The sequence below is a fragment of the Mus musculus genome, chromosome 1 (genome assembly GCF_000001635.26).
Source record: "Mus musculus strain C57BL/6J chromosome 1, GRCm38.p6 C57BL/6J".
NCBI classification, from domain to species: Eukaryota; Metazoa; Chordata; class Mammalia; order Rodentia; family Muridae; genus Mus; species Mus musculus.
In genome coordinates this window covers 43197662-43222796 of record NC_000067.6, presented here as the reverse complement: position 1 = coordinate 43222796, position 25135 = coordinate 43197662, and the positions used below count along the sequence as shown (strand labels likewise).

General features: G+C 44.2%; 1 protein-coding gene across 1 annotated transcript in view; it reads left to right on the top strand.

The window, feature by feature from the left end:
- The first annotated feature begins 24453 nt into the window (after positions 1-24453).
- The window catches only part of Fhl2 (four and a half LIM domains 2), a 75273-nt gene continuing 74591 nt past the window's right edge, over positions 24454-25135 (top strand). Inside the window, exon 1 of the mRNA XM_011238434.3 lies at positions 24454-24522. The gene's annotated coding sequence lies outside the window, so the exon portion shown is untranslated. The remainder of the gene's footprint in view (positions 24523-25135) is intronic.

Sequence of the window (25135 nt, the reverse complement as noted above, 5' to 3'; positions counted from 1 at the left end):
GCAAGGGTGTGGGGAAAGATAAGCCCTATTCACTGGTTTCCTGTGCAATTAGAGTAATTACGGTGAATGTGGAAAAGATTCTTCTGAGCTTGGGCTTGATGCTTCAGTGCTTTGATTGTAACAGAAGAGTAGAGTCTCAGTCATTTATAACCCATTTGGCTAACAGTTCTGGAGGCTAGGAAGCCCATGCCTCTGGTCCAGTACCTGTTCCATATCTGCATAACCTTCTTGCCACTTCATCCCATGGCTGAAGCATAGAGGACAAAAGAAGAGAAGAGATGCAGCCCTTTGATGAGGTGGATCCTCATGACACACTTCCCATTGGGCCCTATTTCTCAATAGTGTTGCTTTAGGAAGGCTTCTAAGAAGCACATGTTTCTGAGAGGACACACTCAAACTCTGGCATAAATAAAGACAGCAGGATAATGGAAGCAAGTCTAATGCCTACTCCACATACCAACATGTTTCTTACTTGTGAACTGTGTGCTATTGCACATGGACTGTGATAAATAGCTTTCCCTCATCTTCTGGAGCCTCTACTCTCAGTGGTCTTCCAACACTCAGCAGAAATAGAGAATGGAAGGCAAGTGACTATGTAGCCCCTTTCAGTCAGTGTGGGTCCAGTTGTCCACATTGACACATGAACAGATGTGGGCATGCTGACTGGACATTTGGCCTGAGAGGTTTTGAACATACCACCCTTTCCATACACCCTCATGACTTAGGACACCACTGTTGCTTATGAAAGTGAACCCTGGCACAGGTCAGTTTCTGCATGTGATTGCCTTGAGTGTATCCCAGATACCAGGTACAGGCCTCTAATTAAGCGATCAGTTGCTTCCTTTTCCCTCTGCATTGCACACTCCCTACCCAAAGAGTATGCATACTCTCTGCTTCTGCTGGGTGACGAGCACCTTCCTCCACAGTGTTTGGGTGGAATTGTTTGTAGAAGAGGAGGGGACCAGAGGACCCCAAACCAAAAATAGAACTGAGTTGTCACAAATAATTTTTTTTTTCTCTGTTGAATGTTGTCTGACATTGGGCTATCTGGAAGCCATCTGCTCCCCTAAGACTTGGGGAAATGTTAGGAACTATTTTTAAAATAGTTTAGCTAAAGTCTTGTTAAGTCCCATTCGGAAGAAAGCCTTCCACAGAGTCTCCCTGGGAGACTACCAGGGTATAAGAGCACTGGAGAGAATACTAGATCCCCTGGGATGTGTGGAAACCTGGTAGGCAGAAGCTAGCCTTCCTATTTTCCAGAGAGTTGGGGGAGGACGATAGGAAGAGTTAGCAGCACTGAGCCTGTGTGTCCAGAGGAGATAGCACAGAGCACATGGAGGCTGCTTCTCTACTGGCCTCCTTCCCCATCCCTGTCCCCATCGAGTCTCTGTCAGTAGTCATGAGACCTACAAAGCATCCTGGGGTGATTAATCTAAACAGCTGTGGGAAGTGGTGCTGGCCAAAAAGTTTCTGGTACGGTTTTATACTGCCTGTGAGGTAGTCTATAGGATGGGCCATGGGGACTCCCAGCTCCAGCCAAGTAGTCTAGATATCAACTTGGAAGCTACTGGGAGTGATTTGAAGGTTGCAAGCAGACACAGTGGAAGTTGTCAGATTCCAAATAGTTTCTTGTGTAAAACTCCAGGCTCAAGTTTGCTGAGAATAGAAATAGAGAGAGACCGCCATGAATGATTTGTCCCTACGCAGGAACTACCATGAAATGTTTTCCAAATGATGGGTTAGTTGGAATGGTACAGAACAGCTGGCTGCATAAGGACATCTAACTGCTTGTGTAAGAACACTGGACTCACAGGCTAGGACTCTTCCAAGCCTAGACCACCAACAAGCCTGCTTCGATTGTAGGCTGATGTAGGTTGCCAGCCCCTCAGCAATACCAGCAATACCGTTTATTCTAAACAGCTTCATCTTTCCCAAGAAATCCCCAACCTTTCTCTTTGTTTTTCAGATGTACCAGCGGCCACCAAAGAAGGAAGGAAGGAAGAAAGAACGGAAGGAAGGAAGAAGGAAGCGAGGGGAGGATGGAAGGAGACAAGAAAGCAAGGAAAGAAGAGTGGATGAAGGAAAAGGGGAGGGGGAAGGAGGGAGGGAAGGAAGGGAAGAACTGCCATGTGGAAATGCAGCATCTATTATAGAATATTAATTACTGTATCTTACTCTGTGTCAGAAAAAAAGATGAAAACTTAGCAAAAGTTTCATCAAAATTAGACTAAAAATCTATTAGCAATAGATAGATCTCTCATCAGCAATTCTTAAGTCAGCAATGCAATATCTGAAGATTTAGATGGACATTCCATGAGCTGGCAGAGGAGGCTGTCTTTATAGGCAGAGAAAGGTGAAAGAAAGCAGAGACATAGATAAAGCATTTCGTTGTTGTTCACTCATGTTCCCGCTGAGAGAAACAACTTAAAAAACAAAGGGTATACTTTAACATAACTTAAGACACAGTACATCATGGTAGGAGAGTCAAGGCGGCAGGGGGCTGAGGGAACAGTTGCTCTCCATCCACAGCCAGGGTGAGAATGGTGAATACGTGTTCAGCTCACTTCTAAATAATATACAGCCCAAGATCCTCTGCTCAAGGGGAACCTGCCCACAATTAAGATGGGTCTCCTGCATAAGTTAATGTAGGTAAGATACACACACATATAGACTCACTCATACACACACACACACCACAGATACACATATGCACACATACATCCACACACACCACACACACACATATGCACATCCACACATCTATACATACACACACTAGACATACCACACACACACACATACCATATATGCATATACATACACATGCACACATACATACACACACACACACACACCACACACATATGCACACATACACACACATGTGCACACATACACATTCACACATGCATGCATACACAGACACAGACACAGACACACACACAGACACACACACACACACACACACACACACAGAGGCATGCCCAGAGGTCCATCCTCCAGGTTAGCTAGAGTCTGCCAGTTCTAACCATCATGGTGGTGTTGCAAAGTCACTTTCAATATATGATTAAAACTGAGGAGACCTTCTTACCATGGTGGGCTTAAGGACACCAGGCCCTTGTTGATTGATAGCTGTGAATCTGATTTTGTGGGAAACTGGCCTCTCCTTTTAGTTTAACTTCATGGCACCTAACACAAATAACTTAACTCTGGTTTGTAGTCTGGTTTGATGGAGAAACAAGGGCTCCTGGGAATTTTATTTAACAGGAAGAAATAAACCTTACTATTAGCAATGGCTAATTCTGAATGGTGAGAACACTGGTGATTTTTACTTCTGACATTACTTGTAATGAGAGAAAAAAAATTAGCTTAAGAATTAGTACCAGGATTTCTCTTGGGGAAATCAGTAACTCGTAGTACAGACAACTTTGGAAGACACCTCCTTAACCTATAAGGGTACATAATGGCACAAGAATGAGTTTCCCCGCCCCCCACGCCCACAACACTCAGATAATACGGGGAAACCTTTCTTATGCCTTTTTCTACTTAGAGCCTGATGCTCAGTCATAATTACTGCCCTGCCATTAACTGCTCTCTACCAAAGTCTTGGGCAGCACAACCTCCACTCTGGTTTTTAGTTTCATAAAAGAAACAGAATTATGAGTGTCACCAAAGGCTGGGTTCCTTGAAATGTGTGCACATTCCAGTATAGGTGTACTGCACAGCTCTGTGGCTGTAGTGGTTGGGGCAGAGGGAAAGGTTCTGTTCTGAGTTATAAAAGAGTCTAGCCTAGAACAACTGTACAATCTGCCCCTGTCCAAGGACCTTCTAAGAAATATGACAAGTGTTTGTGCCTCAAGGCAGAGCAGCCTAGGAGTTCCTGATGGTCTACTTGGTATAGTCAGCCTGGAATGTGATAGGCTACAACATCAGGGCTATAAACCCGCAACTGCCAGCCTGGCTGCCCGCAGTGGTCCATCTTAGGGTCCCATATTTTCCTGTCTCCATTTTTGTGTCCTCTTGAAACCTGATTAAAATAAACTGATTCCTCAATCTCAAGCTTTTAAGGAGGGTCAAGATCTTTCAGACTTGTGCAATTGTCAGATACAAGTGTGTGCTTACATATGGCACAGACCTATGAGGACATGGGGTGGGTAGAGGCACCCTGAGCAAGCAGAGTCATCTGGAGCAGCAGCATTCAGCATGACCATGGTAGCTGAGCAGCCCTGAAGGAGAGTTGGCCCTGGAGAATCAGGCTAACAGCCCAGGCCTGGGCTCTAGCAGGTGCTGGAGAAGACTTCCAGATAAAGCCTTGAAGTTCAACTGTGGTTCTTCTAAGTTTGGTTCTTTCCTCCCACTTCTGGCTTCTTTCTTTCCCCCTCCTACATTTTTTCTTTTCAATTTAAGCAAAACAGACCTTGAGTTTCTTGCTTCTGGAATGTTACTGAAAACAGCCTACTCAGAAAAGCTGGCTTTCCATAAATATCCAGATTTATGAAGGAGAGGACATGATAAGCAGGAAGCCACAGACATTCCTAACTTGGGCTTATTTGTTTGTTTGGCTTTTCTAGGGTTGCGGTCATCCAATGCACACATTCTTTTCAGATATATCCATTTAGTTCTGGAATCAAGACTGAAATTCCTGAAGCTAAAGGAGTTTACAGTCACTGACCCTCACGGCTCGTGAACAGAGCCAAGTTGAAAGTTATTACCCATTAAATAACAGTCAATGACATTTGGGGCTCTCATTCCTTCTCTTGTTGTGCCTAACCATGTCAAAACAAGAAATTAAAGCAAGAAAAGTTATCTCTTTTAATACCTTTATTCTCCCATCCACAATGTGCTACCACATCAGAAGACTGGTGAGCCTTCAGGTGCCTAGAAAAAAGAGCTGGCGGGGCTCTGCACATCCATTCAACGAGCATACGTTGTGGCCCGACACCATCTTGTAGCCAGTTATCTGTCCCATACTTGATTCTAACCCCTCTTGGAAATAACCCTTGACTTCATCTACTTAAATCCAATGACATGCTGGTTTGCCTTTGAGGGAGAGTGATTTTAAAAGAAGGAAGGAAGAAAGGAAGGAGGGAGGGACAAAAGAAAAGAAAGGAAAAAGGAAGAAATAAGGAAATACAATGGATTTGTTTTTCTCAAAACCTCCTATTTGTACTTCCCGCCACCTTAGAAATGTGTGTGTGTGTGTGTGTGTGTGTGTGTGTGTGTGTCTGAGAGAGAGAGAGAGAGAGAGAGAGAGAGAGAGAGAGAGAGAGAATATGCAGGTGTATGTGTGCATGGAGTACACAAGGAAGTTAGAGGACAACCTTGGTTTTGGCTCTCACACTCTACTCTGTTGAAGATCAGGGTCTGCCTTGTTCATAGCCATATACATCTCTCTAGCTGGCCCATGAATTGCTGGGGGTTCTCCTGGGATTCTCCTCAGCCTCATAAAACAACAACACTGGCCCAGCTTTACATGGGTGCTGGGGATTGGAACTCAACCCAGGTCTTCACACTCACATAGCCATTGCTCAGTCCCAGCTTAGAGGTTTTAAACAGTGCATCTCACAATAGAAGATTAATTTTTGCTTCCATAATTAAAGCTCTCTGCTTTATTTTTGCCCCAACAAGAATACACGTTTAAGGTGACTTTTTCCTTGTCATCTTTTACTGATGTAAATAAGTGATTTGGAAAAAGGAGAAAGTAAATCTTGTGAATTTATAGAATATATATCAAAATAATTTTGAAATTTTTTACAGTAAATAAGAGTTGAGGAGGCAAATATATTTAATGTTAAGCAATTTATAGATGTGTTGAATATTATTACATGATATCCCCTTAACCTGTACAAGTCTGTGTTCTGTATCAAGTCAAAATAAATTTCCTAAGTGATTCATATTTTTGTTCCTATAAAAATACATATGTAAAAATACTATCAAGATTATTATATTAAAAATAAATAAATAAATAATACATATGTACCACCGTAGACATTTCCATGAGACAGTGCAGAACATGTGTTTGGGTCTGAATGCATACACCTCCCTAAATTTGCATGTTGAAATCCTGACCACCAAGGTGACAATGTGAAAGTGGAGCCTTTAAGATGTGTTTATATAATTGGGGTGAAGCCTCATCCGTAGGATAAGTGCCCTGATCTATGGGAATTCTTGGCTTTTTTTTTTTTTTTTTTTTTTTTTTTTTTACTTCAGAAGCCATGTATGGGAGGAACAAAAAGCCATCTACAAATCAGATGCCCGACCTGCTTGGGACTTGGTTTTATACTTTCTAGTTTCAAGAAATGTCCTTCCATTGAGTACAAGACTTTGAGAGGTTGTTATAGCAACTGGAATGGACTAGAATTACCTGTATGTGCAAAACCAAGCAAGGGTGGAGGGAGGGAACCATGAGAGCCACGCTCCAGCACGTCACAGGAAGGCTGTCATCTATTTCATCTGGCTGACTTGTTCTTGAAGGAGCTGATCCACCCCTTACCACGATGGGGATTTAGATGAGATCTTCTCCCGTGGTCCTTTGCCTTCAGGATGTCTTCTTGGTCAGGAAAGGAGCACCGGTTCCACTTGTCTTTTTATCCTCCTAACCCCTCTCAACATTTTCCTCCCCATCCTGCATTCCTACAGCCCTCGGCCCCCATTCATTTCTTTGGCTTCACCTGTACCTCTTTAGACCTAAACTCTAAGCTTGTAGCTTGACAGTGAAAGTCCAGCTGGAATATAAGTGACTGCCAACCTGTCTTCACCAGCTTCGGCAAGCATCAGCTATCCAAGGCTCTGTTAAAATGCTTCTGAGGGGCTGCTGATTGCCAGGGCCACTTTGCACAGGCCTGCAGAGTTTTCCTAGTCACTTTGTGCTGCCTGGAAACCTCCAACAATCAGAGCGGTTGAGTACTTGGGGTAAACCGGAGAACAGGGCCTCTTGTGTTGAACATGAAGGGTTTATTTCTAGGGGAGAATAACAAATAAGGTGACATCTTGACTGTGTCAAATGTCACCATTTAACTTTCAACGATTTTGGCTTAGCCAAACCAAATCCCTCTCCCTTCCTGGACTTTTTCTAGCTTTCCTGTGACTTCTGAACTTCATGTGTATTTTAAGTGAAACATAATCCCTGTGTTTCTCCCAAGTTCATACTTGATACAGTCAACTGTTGCCTTCTTTGTGTCCAAGAACACTTTTAAAAGATTTTTGTAAGCTTCTTTTAAAGGACTCTCTTCCTCCCGGGCCTCCAGACAGGATATTGTATTTTACTAAGGGTAAATAATTTTTACAGTGTCCAAAGTTTGAGTGTAGTTTCATGCCAGACACCCAACATTATTAAGGAGTCTCCTGAATTTGCCAAAATGCTTTCTGTTTCTTCTTATTCAAAAGTATTAATTTGTGAAAATCCCAAGCAAGTTTATATTCACTATGTAAATAAATGTATGTGCTTCAATATATTACATTATCAATATGTTATGGATTATTGATCTGCCTTCAATTTAGTGACTTGAATTTTGATGCTAAGGGCTACGTGGTCATCCAAACCACACATCTGCATGGTGAGCTTGGTATTTAGTTCAGAATGGACCAACCTTGGAGTAACAGGAGCCTCCTGAGTTCTGCTTCTAAGTCCCATTTCCTTCCAGCTTCCGGTCTGCCTTCTGTCACCATCTCTCCTTCTTAGTTAACTAGTTATTCTGTTATGTGAATTGAACAGTGTATTGATTAGAGTTCTCTAAAAGAATAGAACTAATAAAAAGATTAACAGAATCTTTGGGGGTTCCTTGTCTCATAATGTTAAGTTGGACCTTTTTTCTTTTTAACCTCACAGGTTCTTTGCATATATTATGGCTTCTGGTTAGGGATTCTTGTGTGTGCAAATAGGTGTCTGTGTCTCTATGCATTTCTCATACTTTTTCTTGTTTCTTTTTTTGTTTATTTGATTGATTGTTTTCTCATTCTTCCTTAAGGTTTAAAGATTCAGCAAGTTAATCTTGTTTTTCTTTCCTAAGTCTCCCTTGCTTCTCTTCCGGTGAAGCTTATACACTACTGTCCTGTTATATTTATTTTTTAGTTTATTTTTAGCGCCTTCTAAGTGGTGGGCTGGTTCATGTATCTTCTGGTTTGTGCTTATGGATTTCTCTAGCTTATGCTTAGCTGGGAAACTCTCCTCTCACCTCTGATTCCGAAGGACACCTTTGCTTTGGTGACCAAGGTTAGCAGTTACTTCCTTTCCTCATTTGAAATACACTACGCCATGTGCTCATGTCCCCGTTATGCTGAGGGATCTACAGCTATTTTGAGGGATTTGCCTTAACAAGTGGCTGGGTGCTCAGTCCCTTGAAGAGTTCACTCTTCTTCTGCGCCTTTGTTACCTTAAATAACAAGTTATGGAGAGGCTCTTTTCTGGGTGTGTCTACACAGCGCTCTAAATGCTTCTGTGCCTGGGTATTCATGCCTTTCTGGAGTTGAGAACTTTGTGCTATTATTTCACTGGCTAGGTTTTTTTTTTTCCTTGAATGTGTACCTAATCCCTTGTCTATCCTGATCATTTGTAGATTGGGTCTTTCAGCTGTGTGGTAGGATCTTGTATGTGCTGCTTACTATTTTTTCCTCTATTTTCTTAACTACCTAACACTCTTTCTCCTACTTTATCTCTTCCTATGCTGGTTAATGTTGATTTTCAACTTGACAAAATCTAGAATCCCCTGGGAAAAAGGCCATCTGGGTAGGCATGTGGGGGTTATTTCAATTATGTTAGTTGATGTGTGAAGAAGATATGTCTTAATTGTAGGCAGGAACATCCCATGGGAAGGACATCTTCTAAAGTACAGAAAGATAGTCTGTCACTAGCATATATGTCCCTGCTCTCCTCTGGCTATAAACACATGTGACCAGGAGCTTCCTGAGGGACTTCACCATCATGACAGACTGTAACTCGAAGCTATGGGCCAATGTTAATTCTTTCTTCCTTGGGTGTTTCTGTCAGAGGACTTCATCACAGTGACAGGAAAAGGAAACTGAGGCAGCAAAGCCCTCCACCGAGCTTTTTACGTGACTTGGTGAACAGATCTTTTCCAAGCTCTGTTTTGATATTTTTCAGAATCTTCATCTTTTTTGCTGAATTATCTTTCTTAACTCATTCATCTGTTTGTTTGAATCCATTGATGACTTAAAAAACAAACTTTAAGTTCTTTGTTCAGAATTCCATCCACATTGATATTTTTGGATTCATTTACTGAAGAGTTATGAGCTTTTGAAGGAATCGTGTTATTTTCTTTCCATGTTCCTGGTGTGTCCTGTCAAAATTTGCACATCACCGGGGTAGAAACTGCTTCCATTTTTATGTAAGAGTCTCCTTTTCTGTGGGAACTGGATCCCAGTGTTGCTAAGAGAAAACAGAACAAATCGCAAGAACACATAAACAAAACACATCTGTTTTGACACACATCTTATAAAAAGCCAATGTTGAAGGAGTGAACTACCATCAGTAACAACAGAAAAGAAACAGACAATATGGCACATAATGAAGTTAATCGCTGAATATTAATGATGGGGAAATGAAATAGAACAAAGGGTAGTGAAAAATTAAAAAGCAAAGTTTTTATATGAAGAAAAGGAAAAAGGCAAGACATTACAAGATTCAATTAAAGAGTAAGAAAACATTTAAGCAAAACTCTGCGGGGGGGGGGGGCGGGAAGAGAGGGAGAGAGAGAGAGAAAACAAATTTTGAAAATTCTCATTAGTTCAGGTTCTCAGATGATAAAGGCTTCTTCCTAAGTTCTCAAATAGTAGAATCTACCAGATCTACAGGTGCTGGGCCACAGCTGAAGCCATTGTAATTCCTTCAAGCTGCCACCAAGCAGGTTGATGCTGAAATGTAGGGAGAGCCCTACCCCTCATTACCCACCAATATGATCAAATGTATATTTTCTGTGGCAGGGCTATATTCACTTCAGAGCATCCCTAGAATTCCAGTGGGAGTAGAGGTTGGGAGGGGGCCTCTGTAGCTGCTGCTAGCCCTAGCTTCAATGGCATATGAACTAGACCAGTGCCTACTTGCTGCTAGTCCTGAAGAGCTTCATTGGCACATAAACTGGATCCATGCTTACCTGTTTCAGAAACTCAGTCTATGCTCTCAGGGGTTTTGCAAGTGTCTAGGTTCTGAGATGTCTCCAAATGCCTCAGAGTATATGGATCCATTGAGTCCTACATTGGAGGGAGTGAGGCCAGGTGTGAGCGCTGAGCCTTGTTCATCGCAATCTCAGAGTTGCCTCTTTAATACAGTAAGTATATCAGCTGGTCTTGGTCTTACCACAGACCAAGAGGTCACCATCCTACAAGTCCTCCCAGTCCCTGTCCCTACTGTTTCCACTTCTAGTCAACTCTTTGAGATCCTGCCACTCCATAACTGCCCCTAGTGACCCCAGCCTATGGCAGGATCACCCCCAAGAGACCCTGAATTGGAATTATTTCATGTCTTCTGATCCCCCAGAATATTTCTCTGTCCTTTAATAAGACTCTACTCGGGATTCTTCTAGCTATACTCTCTGCTATGGTGAATTATGCAATGTTTATTCTCTAAAACTAACCCGCTATGCAGGAGGGGTTTCTTTCCGACCACATCCTAGCCCTGGGTTTAAAGCTTCTAAAAGGCTTGCTTGTTCTTTCTGAGCCTGGGGCTGCCAGGCTGTTGTCTCCAGGGTTGGCTGCTCTCCAGGGCTACCTGAGCATTAACGTAGAATTACCCTCCACACCACCTGGGAACTGGCTTTGAGATGAAGGATGTTTCCCAGTCTGATCTGAGTTGTCCTTTTGCTTTCCTGTGCTTTCTGGTTATCCCATCACCTCTTAGATTACAGACTTTTCCTCTTCCCAGAGTGGAGTTTCTCCCCTTTGCCTTCATAGTCCTCACCCTTGGAGCTAGTAAAGGGGCGTTTGTACGGCACTGTCATATCCTGGCACTCTTGTTATTTAATTTCCATGTGTCCCAGCACAGCGTTTCCCAACGTGGTTTTAATTTCTCACATCTTCACAAATCTCGAAGTTTTAAGCAGGTTCTGTTAGTCTCAGCATCTGACAAGTGGGGTGATCTCTAGCTTCCAAATCCAGGAAATATATGTACTACATGATTTGCTTGTTAGTTTACCAGAGACAGTTTCTGCTCCCTCCTGCCCCTAAATTCCCTTCATAGTGCTAAAAGGATGGAAACCAACCCTTCCATCCTGCTGTAATTATAGAAGCTCTCCATCAGCACTTGGCCAGGCACTTGCTAGGGGCTGGATTACCAGTTATGTGCCAGGAGTAACTCTGACACGATCACAGAAAGTAAACATTAGTTATCACAGCAACAGCTGTTTAGCTATGCCTCCAAGACACCATTCTCACTTGGACCACATGCTTTCTACAGAGCACATACACTGCAGTCTGAAGAATTAACCCCTATGAGACATCAACATGGCTACTGGCTGACTGTTTCTTAGAAATTGTGCCTAAAGGAGTCAAGGGTTTCCAGACTGTACTGTACTTCTACAAGGGTGGCTAAAGATAAAACAGAAGGATTAAAGATCAAATAAGGAACCAGGAATGGGTCAGGACACATAATTTCACCTGGAAACTTCTTACTATAGCAGAAGTAATGGATTGTTGTTTGTTTTTGCAGCGCCAAGGATGAAACCCAGGGCCTTTCACATGCTAGGCAAGTGTTCTGCTGCTGAGCCCCAGCCCAGAAGCAATGATCTTTATGCTGACAATGAGAGCAATGCGTACCTAGGGTATATGCAATACAACACCACATTTCATTTCACTCTGCAAGAGTCAATGCAAGTTCCTTTGTTGACAAATGAATGGACTCATGAGTGGTACTCTCAAAGTTCCTTGCTGTTAGATACAGTAAAGATTAACTGATACATTCCCAGAAGGTGGTAGTGAAGGATCAAGTTCAAAGGATTCTGATCTCTAGTGAAGAAAAGATTGTTACAAATGTCTTTGTTACAAATGCCTTGGCAGTTAAGAGCACTGTGGCTTTTGTAGACGATTAGATTTCCAGCACCCACATGGTGTCTCACAACCATCTGTAATTCTGGTTCCAAAGGATCTGATGCCTTATGCTGACCTCAGCAGACACCGGGGACATATGTGTGCACATACATACACGCAGGCAAAACATTCATACATATAAAATGCTTTAAAACTGCCCCTGTGGGTCCTTCATGGATAGAACGTTTGGAACAGAAGTCAGAAACGCACTGGCACCACCTGAATGATCCTTCTCATCGGAAGCTGTTTGTTTTCTGCATATGCGATGGTGCCATCACACCACACTCCCCAGCTGGTCTCATGGCTCACGTCTGTTCTTCTCCACCAGCTGCTTCCCTTTCTTCCCAAGTAGAAGTCGTAGCTTCCACTTTCTTATTACTCTACCTTCTCTATTTCCAAGCTCCCTTAAGAGCTCGTCTTTCCTCTCATGAGTATTCCTCTTTCTAGTTTTACAAAACATACAAGGTCATACAGAAATATAGGCATACACACACACACACACACACACACACACACACACACACACACACACAATTTTAAATCTATGTTCTACCTAAGAGATAAGACTCAAAACAGTTTGTCTTTCCAAGTCTGGCTTATTTTGCTTCACAGTAATTGCTATTTGCACTCATTTTTTTCTGAAAATTCCACAATTTAATTTTTCATTACAGCTGCATAAATTCCATTGTATACATGTATACACTTTCTTTATCCTTTCATCTGTTGATGTGTACCTAAGATATTTCTATTTCCTGGCTATTGCCAATAATGCAGCAATAAACATGGATGTGCAGTTGTTTCTGTGGTATTTTTGACTTAGGTTCCTTCCAGTGTAGATACAAGATTGAGATAGCTCTGTTATGTGTTCTCTCTGTTTTCAGTTTTTTTTTTTTTTGAGGCATTCTTCATACTGATTTCCATAGTGACTGAACAAGCTCAAAATCCCATAAGCAGTAAAAAAAAGAGTTCCCCCTCCCCCCACACCCTTGGCAGCATTTATTGTCATTTGTGTTCTTGACAATATAGATTGTTTTGTTTATGAAATGGTGACAAAGTCTGTATATATCTAGTTAAAGATACAAGTTTCCTTCTCAAGTGTTTTAGTCTGGGGCTGGTTAATTTACTGACATGGAAGCCACAGGTGTGAAAACCTGTAATAATGTTTGCTTGTACCTGAAAAAATAAGTCAGTTGGGCTTGGAAAAAGGAACACATTTTTAGTAAATGTTCATGGACAGGTATAAATAGGAAACCTTAACATTAAATCTGGGAAGATAAGATCTAAATAGAAAACAGATTCAACCCAAGTAATTTCAGCAGGAGGGGTTATGTTGGGCAGTGGATACATAGACAGTGGGCATGTGGAGAAACTACCAGGGAGGGTGAGGAGGGAGTCCTTGCTGAGTGACCTCTCAGAAGGCTGAGATATCTATATGTATACGTGTATGTGTATATGATGTATGTATATGTATATATATACAGAGCGAGAGAGAGAGGCTGAGATAACTATATGTGTATGTGTATATGATCTATGTGTATGTGTATATATATATACAGAGAGAGCTCAACCACACTAGAAGTCCTGCCACAGAAGGATGAGAAGACACCAACTTCTTGTTCCTTTACTTACCAGTGTCAACCAGTGGCTGACCCCAGAACTAGGAAATGCAGTCGGGTGATATGGCTGTGGCATGGCAGAGTGGACATGGGGTGAGGTCAGAGGACAAAGCCTTTTCTCCATCCATGGACAGAGTACAGGTGACTCAGTGTGCATTGCTGAGGATGTTTCAAGGGGTCCCTGGGCTTCCAAGCTAGACTCATCCGGTTCCTAACACCTGCCTGAGAAGAGCAGCAGCCAATGACCCCTCCACATGCACAGGTTGGAGCAAATCAGCTTCTTGACAACTCTGATGGTTGCTCACTCCAACCTAGCCTCAGAAGCCACTCCTTGATGGTGTATCTTTAAATAGACAGGTTAATGGTCTCAAACGTGGTTGGAGACTTACAAAAACAAAGTGATGTTTCTCAAATACCCACATTTCTATACTGGAACATATGTCTATGGGTATTTCTGCTACAGGAAACACCCATATTCTGACATCTCTCCTAAATGAACCATGTGACTGGGTCTTATACCTAAAATTATAGGTATATTCTAAAGTAAAAGAGACAATTTAATTAATGGAAAGGGTTTTTGTTGTTGTTGTTGTTGTTTTGTTTGTTTTTGTTTTTTTCCTTAAGACAATCCAACTCTCTGGTGACAGGTTGTTGAATTTTATTATTTAAGGCACGGTTTTACTACCTACCTCAATGCTGTACATTCCCGAATGAAAGACAAACACACAGTCTTTATATTTTGACATGCTTTAATCAGCACAATAACTGGGCTACTGCCTAACCTCCACTACTTATAGAATCTACCTCCTGTCAATAATCCCAAGTTACAATTTACTAATTTCTGTGTTCTATCTTTGCTGCTCTGGACCCAGAGTCTGGCCCAACTGGGCTGTTCCTTCACATGGCGGCCATGCCTCTCTGTTCTGCACTATTCTCAGGCATGGCATCTCTCCTCCACGTCTCCCAGCATAATGGCTCTCCCTCCTCCTCCTCCTCCTCCTCTTCCCCCTCCCCTCCCCCTCCCCCTCTCCCTCCCCCTCCTCTTCCTCTTTCTACATCATGGAGGAGAAAAAGCCAAACACAGCAGGGATTGAGGGGGAGGGGGGAATACTCAATGGAAACAGTCAAATTCACCAACAGAACATAGAATGGTAGCTGCCAGGAGCTGATGGGGTGGGGGGGGGGAGAATTTCGTGTTTAATGAGGACAGTGTGATGGTTTGTATATCCTTGGACCAGGGAGTGGCACCATCTCAAGGTGTGGCCTTGTTGGAATAGGTGTGACCTGGTTGGAATGGGTGTGTCACTGTGGGTGTGGGTATAAGATCCTCACCCTAGTTGCCTGGAAGTCAGTCTTCCACTAGCAGCCTTTGGATGAAGACAGTTTGTTGCAGCTCCTGCTGCGCCATGCCTGCCTGGATACTGCCATGCTCCCACCTTGATGACAATGGACTGAACCTCTGAACCTGTAAGCCAGCCCCAATTAAATGTTGTTTTTTATAAGACTTGACTTGGTCATGGTGTCTGTTCACAGCAGTAAAACCCTAACTAAGACAGACAGACAGAGTCACTGTTTGGAATGGTGAAATGTTTGGGAAATGGATGGTGTAGGTTCTTACATGATAATCTAAACCTACTTGTTATACATTGAATTCTACCTTTGAAAGGGTTAAAGCACTCACAGTTTTTGTTTTTTTTTTTAACCACATTATAAAATTTTACCTTGTGGTTTCCTCCTGAAGTTGGGGCATTTACAACATTTGAAGGCAGCTTTGGCAGGTACCTTCTGAGTCATCAGACTTGCTTTAGTGATCCCTAACACAATCTTGTCTTGCAATCACTTTGATCTTTTGGTATAAGATAGTGCTGCCCTTAGGAAGACTGTGGGTCAGTGAGCACAGACTGAGTGAGGGGAACATGTCTCTACCAGGGAAGTTGGAGCAGGGTCCTTCAGCTGCTGACACGGGATATCATAGAATGAGAAATCTACAAGCAACAGAGGTTGTCTTGGCTTGCTGTTTTGGAAGCTAGGAAAACCAAGGTCATGGGTTCACAAGTGCTCAATCATAACATGTAGTAAGAAGGCAATGCATCATGCTAAGGGGACATCTGAGAGAGATCAAAAGGGCTAAACAAGCCTTTATGAAAAACCCACTCATTATCAGGCCACTAATCCATTCATGAGGAAAGGTTGCCCATGACTTAATCACCTCTTAAAAATCCATTTCTCAATGGTGTGATACTGAATATTAAGATCAACCTAGGTAATTGTAGCATCCTTTAAACCAAGGAACAAAGGTAAGGTCATCACTTAGAGAAATGAATAAGGAACAGCACAGGAACCTGTTGTGGGCACTGTTGAAACCATGGCCCTTCAGGACTTAGGGACAAAGAGGTATTACCTGAAGTAGGACACTTTCAACTTGAAGTTCTTCTGATGCAGGTTCTAGGCTCCTGAGGACCTGCCATTACTCTCCTGCTTTTTAATTGATACTGGTTCCTTCCATTGACTAGATATAATCCAATGAAAGGCAGCAAAGCAGCTCTCTAATATCTCTTCAGTGGGTTAAATTTTTCTCGATGATGGTTTTTAAACGATTCTAAAATTATAGTCTGTTGACCTGATTATGATCATTATTTACAATGATAGCCAAGATCCAAGACCTGACTGACTTTCTTCCTCCTCTTCCTTCTCCTCCTCCTTTTCTTCTTCCTCTTCCTTCTCCTTCCTTTCTTCTTCTTCTTCCTCCTTTTCCTTCTCCTCTTTGGATCCTTCTCTTTCCCTCTCTTTCTCCCTCGCTCCCTCATCCCTGAATCCCTCCCTCCCCTCCCACCCCACTCCCTCTTTCTTGCAGATGGAACCTAGTGCCCTGGGCAGGCACTCATATCTAGACCATGCTCACCCTAGCTCCTAAGAATGGTTCTTGTACAAACTCTGGTTAGTTTATACAGGAAAACATTCAACCCACTCTCAGCTCCCTCTTTGTTCCTCACTGGGCTATATAACTTGTCACCATTTGATCTTTCACTATCTGACCAAAGAAAAAAAAACCAAAAAAAAAAAAACAAAAAAAACCAAAAAACATAGATTCACATGAGCCAAGAACTTACAGCCAGGGAAGTCATAAACTAGGGAAGAACCTATTAGCATTATTCTGCTAAATGGACATAGAAATAACTGCCCCCATGTACTTATCTTAGTACTCACAAACTTATGAATCTCTCACGTTTCATCAGAAGGGCTTCTTTTTGAAGAAGATGACCTAACATAGAAATCTCCAAGCTTTCAATGGGCAAAGAACAAGAGACTGTGGGGTGCTGAGCCTTGGATGGGATACAAATCACATCCTCTCCCCCCATAGGGATCAGGGATTTTCATGGAATGGGAAGTGGAACAATTTTAAGAGGTAGAGCTTGTGGAGGACCATAACAAAAGAATGTTTTCCAGACATGACAGGGCCGTTGTATACATGAACTCACAGTGGCTTTGACTGTATACACAAGGCCTGCACTAGATCAAGCCAGCCAAAAATCACAGGACACGTGGGGGAAGGGACTTGTGAAGTACCATCCCTAGCTGAGGAAGAGACAATAGATGGCTGCTCGAGTCAGTTTTCTGACTGAAAGTTACCCATGCTCTAGTAGACAGTCATACATCCATATGCATACAGGCAGTTGCACTAAGTGGACTCAATGGGTTTTTAAAAGAGCACATGAGGTTTACAAGAGAAAGTGCTGGGTGTGATAGAGGGAACCTTGGAAAGGAGGGAATGGGGTGAGTTTTATTAAAGTACATTATATGTATGAATGAAATTCTCCAACGATAAAACTATTAAAATTAATTAAAAGAAAAGAAAATCTGATTACCTTCAGAACATCAGGAACTTTGGGAAATTTATTCCTGAGCTGTTACCAGGCACATAAATTGGTGTGGATGATGTCTTTAAAAGCAGATTGGATGGGAATGGAAAATGAGGGTTCACCACATTTGTAATGTTGGGGTGATACTAACTGTGAGCATCCACTGTGCTGCTGCTGCTGCTGCTGTGGTGGTGGTGGTGGTGGTGGTGGTGGTGGTGGTGGTGGTGTGTGTGTGTGTGTGTGTGTGTGTGTATGTGTGTGTGTGTGTGTGTGCGGTTTGGTTGTTTAGTTTCATTTTTTTATCTTGTGTTTTGTTTTAGACAGTATATCACTATATAGCTAAGGCTGACCACAAGCACTTGGCCCAACTTCCCCAGTGGGAAGACTACAGATCAATGCCACAATATCTAGAACTGTATTGAGTATTAAATGCCCAAGCTGATGACTCTGGTGGGAAACGATGGCACCTCTATCTAGGAGATGAAACCCGTGGAAGAAGTTAGACCATTGAAGTTCTTATCTTGAGTGGTATAGTAATTAGACCCTGTACCAATCTCTCTTTTTGTGTCCCAGGAAGTAAGCATCTTGACTGCGCCCCATGTTCTCCCTGGGGTGTTCTGTCTTATCACAAACATCCAAAATGATGGGGCCCAGTGACCACGGACTGAAACCCCTGAAACAATAAGCAAAGCTGAACGTTTCTTCTCTTTAGTGGTTTCTCTCATGCATTTGTCAACAAGACAGAAATCCAACAAAAGTAACAAACGTATTTGATCACAGTTCCATACGGCATGGAAGCCTCCGGATGAAAGAAGGGGCAAACAATCCCTTTTGGTGCTTAAGTTGGCAAAGTCAAAAGTGCCATGTAAAATGTGATTGTGCAGAGGATTCTGAGCTGGTGGAATAGACCTGGGGAAAGGGGCTGGCAGATCCTGGCTGTCCAGAGTTTTGGTGTCTCTGTGCAACATTTCTTTCTCCTAGACGCGGGGCAGAACTCTTTCTATAACTGGGTGGGGGTGTCTTGGGATCGATTATTATGCTATAGGTCAGAGAATTTTTTTTTAATAGACAGCTCTTATGTGGACAAGCAGCTAGCTGTGGAGGAAGGAGATTCTGGATTCTATGACCCATGTTGGGGAAGTCTCTCTATAGCTTGCCTTAGTCACTGTTCTATTGCTATGAAGAGACACAACGACGTAGGCACTTCTTATCAAAGAAAGCATTTAATCACGGGCTTGCTTGCAGTTTCAGAGGCTAGTCCATTATTATCATGGCAGCGCATAGGCAGGCATGGTGTTGGAGCAAAGCAGCACCCTGATCCTTTGGCTTCAGCTTTTGAATCCTCAAAGCCCACCCTAGTGACACACTTCCTCCAACAAGGCCACACCTCTTAATTCTTTCAAATACTGCCGGTCCCTGGTGAATAAGTATTCAAATACATGAGCGTATGGGTGTCGTTCTTACTCAAACCACTACAGAAAGAATGAAAGGTGGCAGCCAGGAGGGCAGGAGAGGATGAGGAAGCCTGCACAGAGGGCTATCACCCTCTAAGGCCCCCCAAGAGTGTGATGATTTAGGATACCAGAGACCCCCAGTCTGAGTTTCTTGCTTGAGAAGATACTTGGGCTCTTGTCCACATCCAAGGGAGTTCTGGCCAAACCACACTTAAAAGAAAGAGGTGCCTGGACTCTGTCACAGCAGGAAAAGCTAGTGCTGTTTTTCAGGCTGAGACTTTCCAGAGAAGCAGGAGCGTGTTTACACAGCAGGCATTTCTGCAGCCACCTTCCCAGTCATTGTTCTGGGAAGTGCAGAAGAACTGTTTACACGGAGCTATCAGTAAAAGCAGACAGAACGGCTAGGTAGTAGTCTCAGCAGCCAGTTGGAGCATGACTTTTTCTCCTGGTTTCTGCAGATAAACATCTGGTGGGTGAAACATTTCCTAAGCCACTCACTCGGCTCTGCACCCAGACTCACCTTGGTCCCACATCGGCAAACTTCCTCCTTGAAAACCATAAAGCTTTTTCCTTTACCTTTGCTCTTCTCTGCTTACAAAACATGATACATTCCTTCCTAGCAACCTTGCCTCCAGGCTTCTTGGCCCAGCACCCTGCTCTTCTTCCCCTTTAGCTCATCCTCAGGCTCCCTGGCTTGTCTCTCTTCTTGAGTCACTAAGTATGAATCCAACCCCTGCCCCCAAGACGCACACGCACACGCATACACACACATCTGAATAGATAGAAGAGCAACAATGATAAGGAGATCTTTCCTCCATTCATCACCGGAGTCATATCTGGCTCTCCTGTAAGAAAGGACAGGTTAGCCAGAGAGAAGTATGGTAGATTCATGACTACATGATATTGGCCCTTCAGAAGCCAAGACCCAAAGGCTAGGGAAAAGAATCCATTTATGCTTAAGTTTGTGAAGCAGAGACCACTGTGTTGAGATGTGACCAGATGGGAGTTTGAGCTAAGGGAAAGAGATGGAGCGGAAACCCAGCCAGGCATGTCTGCTCAGACCAGGACTCCTCCAGATAGCTCTGTGCAGCCTTCCTTCCTTTAGCCTGCAGATGTGGGGCAGGATTCCTCTGTAATGAGGGCGCTTGAGGGAAGAAAGACGGAAGATAATGGCCTTCCTATGCTTCATGACTTCGTGTGGGGAAGAGGAGGTCTGATTCTTATGATCTGCAGTAGAGAAGGGAAATTTTGGTTTCTGTGACTTACTTTGGGGAGGATTATGAGGTGAGAAACAGAAAGCCAGAAGGACAGAGAAACCTGGATTCTAAGGAATTCAGGTCTCCTTTCACTCAGAACACTCAGCAAAAAACAAAGCCAAAACTGCTGTGGTATTCTGAGCCCTAGCAAAAGACACCCAACTCATTAGGCTGGGAGCCAGGAGCATTGTTAACACCACACCCAGCCCTTGGGGATGGTGAAGAGGAAGGGCAGTCACAGGAACAGACAAGGAAAGAGAGGAAAGGAAGGGGAGAGATGTGAATCTACTGACCCTGAGAACTGACAAGAAGAACAGACTCCTGATGGGCAATGGACAGGGGACCCAGTTACTAGCTGGGCAGACTCAGGGAGCTATGGTATCAGGGTCACAGAAGGAACTCAACCACTATCTACCCACCCCAGAGCAAAGAGCAACAGTGACAGACTCTCAAAGTTGGCCATGGCAGTCAATGGTCAGTGTGACCTATGGTGAGAGGAGAAACGGGGGGGGGGGGGGGGGGGTTGCTGAAGGCCATGGCAAGAGCCCTGAGTGATGACTACCGTAATGGTGCTGACAGCTCCAGATGGGTTTAGTGCTGAAGCTGCATGGTCCAGCATGGATCAGCTCAGCCTGTCTGAGAAGCACTATAGATAGTTAGCTGATGGACTGAGAAGAGGATTTCATGATTTCATGGCAAACTATCCAAGTGTACAGACAGGGGGGCTGGAATTCTCCAGAAGACTCTGCCATAGAGGTCCATCCCTACACAGACTGGTAGGTGGGATATACTTTCCTTCCTCAGTCTACTCTCTCTATGCTTTTTCCTGCACAAATGAGGCTGAAAATCAAGATATAGTCATTCACATACCATGATACAGTACCATGCTAAAACTAAGCTGCTCATCTGACCAAAGAAGATACCATGCTTGAGAGACAAAGCCAAACTCTCCAAACAGCCAGCTTTAACCGGCGGGCGTAGTAATGACTCCCTCTGCCTTCATCCTTATACTAAAGGGCAACCTGAAATGATCTGATTTAAACAAACCAGCTATTTTTCTACTGTTTTGTCTTTGTGTCTACACAAGGACAGAAACTTCCAGAACAACTTCTTCTGATCATCCCACCAAGACATTTATTTGTTCTACTACTCTGTTGAATAAAGTATAGTGCAATGAAACACATAAACAAAGCCAGTTGAAACCTACAGTGGCCCAGGCTTGTAAAGCTTGGGAGCTTGGGAATCAACTGAGGTACATAGATAGATCCTTCCTCCCTTCCTCCTTCCTTCCTTCCTCCCTCCCTCCCTTCCTCCTTCCTTCCTTCCTCCCTCCCTTCCTTCCTCCTTCCTTCCTTTCTCCCTCCCTTCCTTCCTCCTTCCTCCTTCCTTCCTTCCTCCTTCCTTCCTTTCCTTCCTCCCTCCCTCCCTCCCTCCCTTCCTCCCTTCCTTCCTTCCTTCCTTCCTTCCTTCCTCCTTCCTCCTTCCTCCTTCCTTCCTTCCTTCCTCCTTCCTTCCTTCCTTCCTCCTCCCTCCCTCCCTTCCTCCTCCCTCCCTCTCTTCCTTCCTTCCTTCCTCCCTCCCTTCCTCCTCCCTCCCTTCCTCCTTCCTTCCTTCCTTCCTTCCTTCCTCCCTCCCTCCCTCCCTCCCTCCCTCCCTCCCTCCTTCCTTCCTTCCTTCCTCCCTCTCTCCCTCCCTCCCTTCCTCCTTCCTCCTTCCTTCCTCCTTCCTTCCTTCCTCCTTCCTTCCTTCCTTCCTCCCTCCCTTCCTTCCTTCCTTCCTCCTTCCTCCTTCCTTCCTTCCTTCCTCCTTCCTTCCTTCCTTCCTCCTCCCTCCCTCCCTTCCTCCTCCCTCCCTCCCTTCCTTCCTTCCTTCCTTCCTCCCTCCCTTCCTCCTCCCTCCCTTTCTCCCTCCTTCCTTCCTTCCTTCCTTCCTTCCTTCCTTCCTCCCTCCCTCCCTCCCTCCTTCCTTCCTCCTTCCTTCCTCCTTCCTTCCTTCCTTCCCTCCTTCCTTCCTTCCTTCCTTCCTCCCTTCCTTCCTCCTACCTCCTTCCTCCGTCCTCCTTCTCCTTCCTCCTTCCTTCCTCCTTCCTTCCTCCTTCCTCCCTCCCTTCTTCCTCCCTCCCTTCCTCCTTCCTTCCTTCCTCCCTCCCTCCCCCCTTCCTTCCTTCCTCCCTCCCTTCCTCCTTCCTTCCTTCCTTCTTCCTTCCTTCCTTCCTTCCTTCCTTCCTAAGAGATGATGATATTTCTTTGAATAACCATGTAACAGTCTTGTCCATCCTTACTATGCATTTTGCACATTGAATCACTGCTTACTCTAGACCTATCTGCCTTTAACATTGGTCTCTGAGTTTGGGAAACCTCAATCTAGAAGTGTCTTTTATGTTGTTGTAGAAGATGAGCAAGTGCCACATTCATGTCCAGTTCTCTCTGGCATGCCTGGTTCTGATCACAGCCCAGAACGCTAGGTCCCAGCTGCCTCAGATGCGGTTCACTCCCACAGTGGCTGTTCCAGTGGGTGGGGTGTGAATGTCAGAGAGGCTGCCTGCTCATCACCTTCCACCCACCCCCACAGCTGTGTGCTGAGCCTGAAGGATGTCAAACAAGGATGCTGTTCACAGAGACGAAACTATGCTGCATCAAACCTCAGGAAAAGAGATCCTTTTGTTAGAGGAATTTACACCTATCAGGAAACCTCCATCAATAATCTTATCTTTCACTGCTTTTCTGTCTTGAAGATGCCAAGACAAAATTCTCTCATTCATCATGTCTGATGGAAGACAGCAAGATTCTCATTTCAGAGAGATCCTGCTCCATATCTGCGGGTCTGGGATCTGAGCAGACAAATCCAGCCCGGTTTCTTCTTCAGACCTTTTTCTAATTGCAGTATCTCATGGTGGGTGCTACTGGGCTCTGCTTGTTAGTCTCTTGCAAATCTGTCCCTGACTACAGGAGAACTCAGCTAAGAATTCCAAAAGGGTGAGGAGATACCCAGTTCTCCTCCACTGGACTTGAGCCCTCAAAATTCACAGATCCTTTCAGAAGGTCCCTTCTTATGAATTCCTTCTCCTTTGTCCCGTTCCATCCAAGAGAAGCCAGAAACCTGTTTTTTGGTTCCCCACCCCCTGCTTGGTTTTTCTATCCTACAGTCTCTCTGCCTTCTTTTAGAAACCTCCCCCACCATCCCCTAGAAGCTAATCTCACACTGGAAGTCCCTGCATTGTATGAGAGCTAATCTTTCTCTTGTCTACCATACCCAACACAACAGACATATTAGCAAGAGCAAAGCACATAAATGCATTTGATCCCAGTTCCATATGACACAGGAGATTGTAGACTGGAAACTAGGAGGCTACTAATGTTTGTATATAGATCTATGAAGGACAGGTAGAAATGTGATCAAGCAGAGGTGTGAGGGAAATGGAAGTAGAGTGGGGAAATCCAGCCAGGCCTGGATGTCCAGGCTCTTGCTGAGTCCTCTGTACAGTTTTTCTTCCCTCCAGGGGAAAAAACCCCGGGAAGAATTAGTGTGGTACTTTTAAGTTTTATGGCTGCATTTAGGGGAAAGGAAAGTGGTTATAATTTCTATAACACACTTTGGGAAAGATGAATTATAATCTTGGTAGTCTGCTTCAGAGTAGAGTGAGCAGTAAGAGCCAGGGGGTGGCAGGAGCTGAGAGACTAACTCTGAGGCCCATGGATCAGTCAATGACACCAGAGGCAGGAAAGGCTGGTCAACCCAAGGACTTTGTCAACCCCATTCAGAAAGACAGTCTAGGGGGTTGAGGCTTCAGCTCCAGTGGTGGCTTGAGCCACCACTGTTTAGAATTATCCCAGGCCATTCTTCATGACAGCCATCTGACAGAAACACTTTGAGAACCCATTCTATACCTTAGATCATAGGGATAAAAAAATGGATTCCAGAGATGCAACTTGGTGGGTAGTATTTTTCATCTGGATCCAAGATTTCCACAACCCACAGTTGAATCCACAGACGCAGAAGGTAAAGTTACTTAGAGCTGATCCAAGACAACTCCTGCCCTTCTTGAAAGCTTTTCCCAACAGGGATAGATGGAAAACCCTGCCTCCTAACCTTCCCTAGCCTCTATATCCCTCTAGTCCTCTTCCAGGCCAGGAGCAGAGTCACCAGTTGGCAGGGAGCAGCTGGACACTTGAAAGGAAACTTTACCCCTCCTCCCATTTGAGGGTATAAAACATTAACCAGCTCTGCTGGGATGATCTGTGCAAAGGGAAGAGGTGTCTTTGTCACTGTTCTATGGCTATGAAGAGACCCCAAGACCAAGGTAACTCATATAGAAGAAAGAATTTAATTGGGAGCTTGCTTACAGTTTCTGAGGTTTATTCCATAATCATTATGGTGGGGAGCATGACAGCAGAAAGCAGGATTAGTCTGTTAGCATCATGGCAGGAAGCAAACAGGCATGGTGCTAGAGCAGTCGCTGAGAGCTTTAAATCCTAATCCTGATCCAAAAGGGGGGGGGGGGAGGATAGGAAAGAGAGGGAAAGAGAGAGAGGGAGAGAGAGGGAGAGAGGAAGAAAGAGAGAGAGGGGGAGAGAGGGGAAGAGATAGGGAGAGAAGGGCAGAGAGGAGGAGAAAGAGGGAGAAAGAGAGAGGGGAGAGAGGGAGAGAGAGAGAGAAGGGCAGAGAGGAGGAGAGAGAAAGAGAGGGAGAGAGAGGGGGAGAGAGGGGGAGAGAAGGAGAGAGGGAGAGAGGGAGAGAGGAAGAGAGAGACAGGGAGAGAGGGGGAGAAAGGGAGAGAATGGGAAAGAGGGGGAGAGAGGGGGGGAGAGGGAGAGAGGATGAGAGAGAGAGAAAGAGAAAGGGAGAGATGAGGGGGGAGAGAGAGGGGGAGAGGGGAGAGTCTGGGTCTGGTGTGGGCTTTTGAAACCACAAAG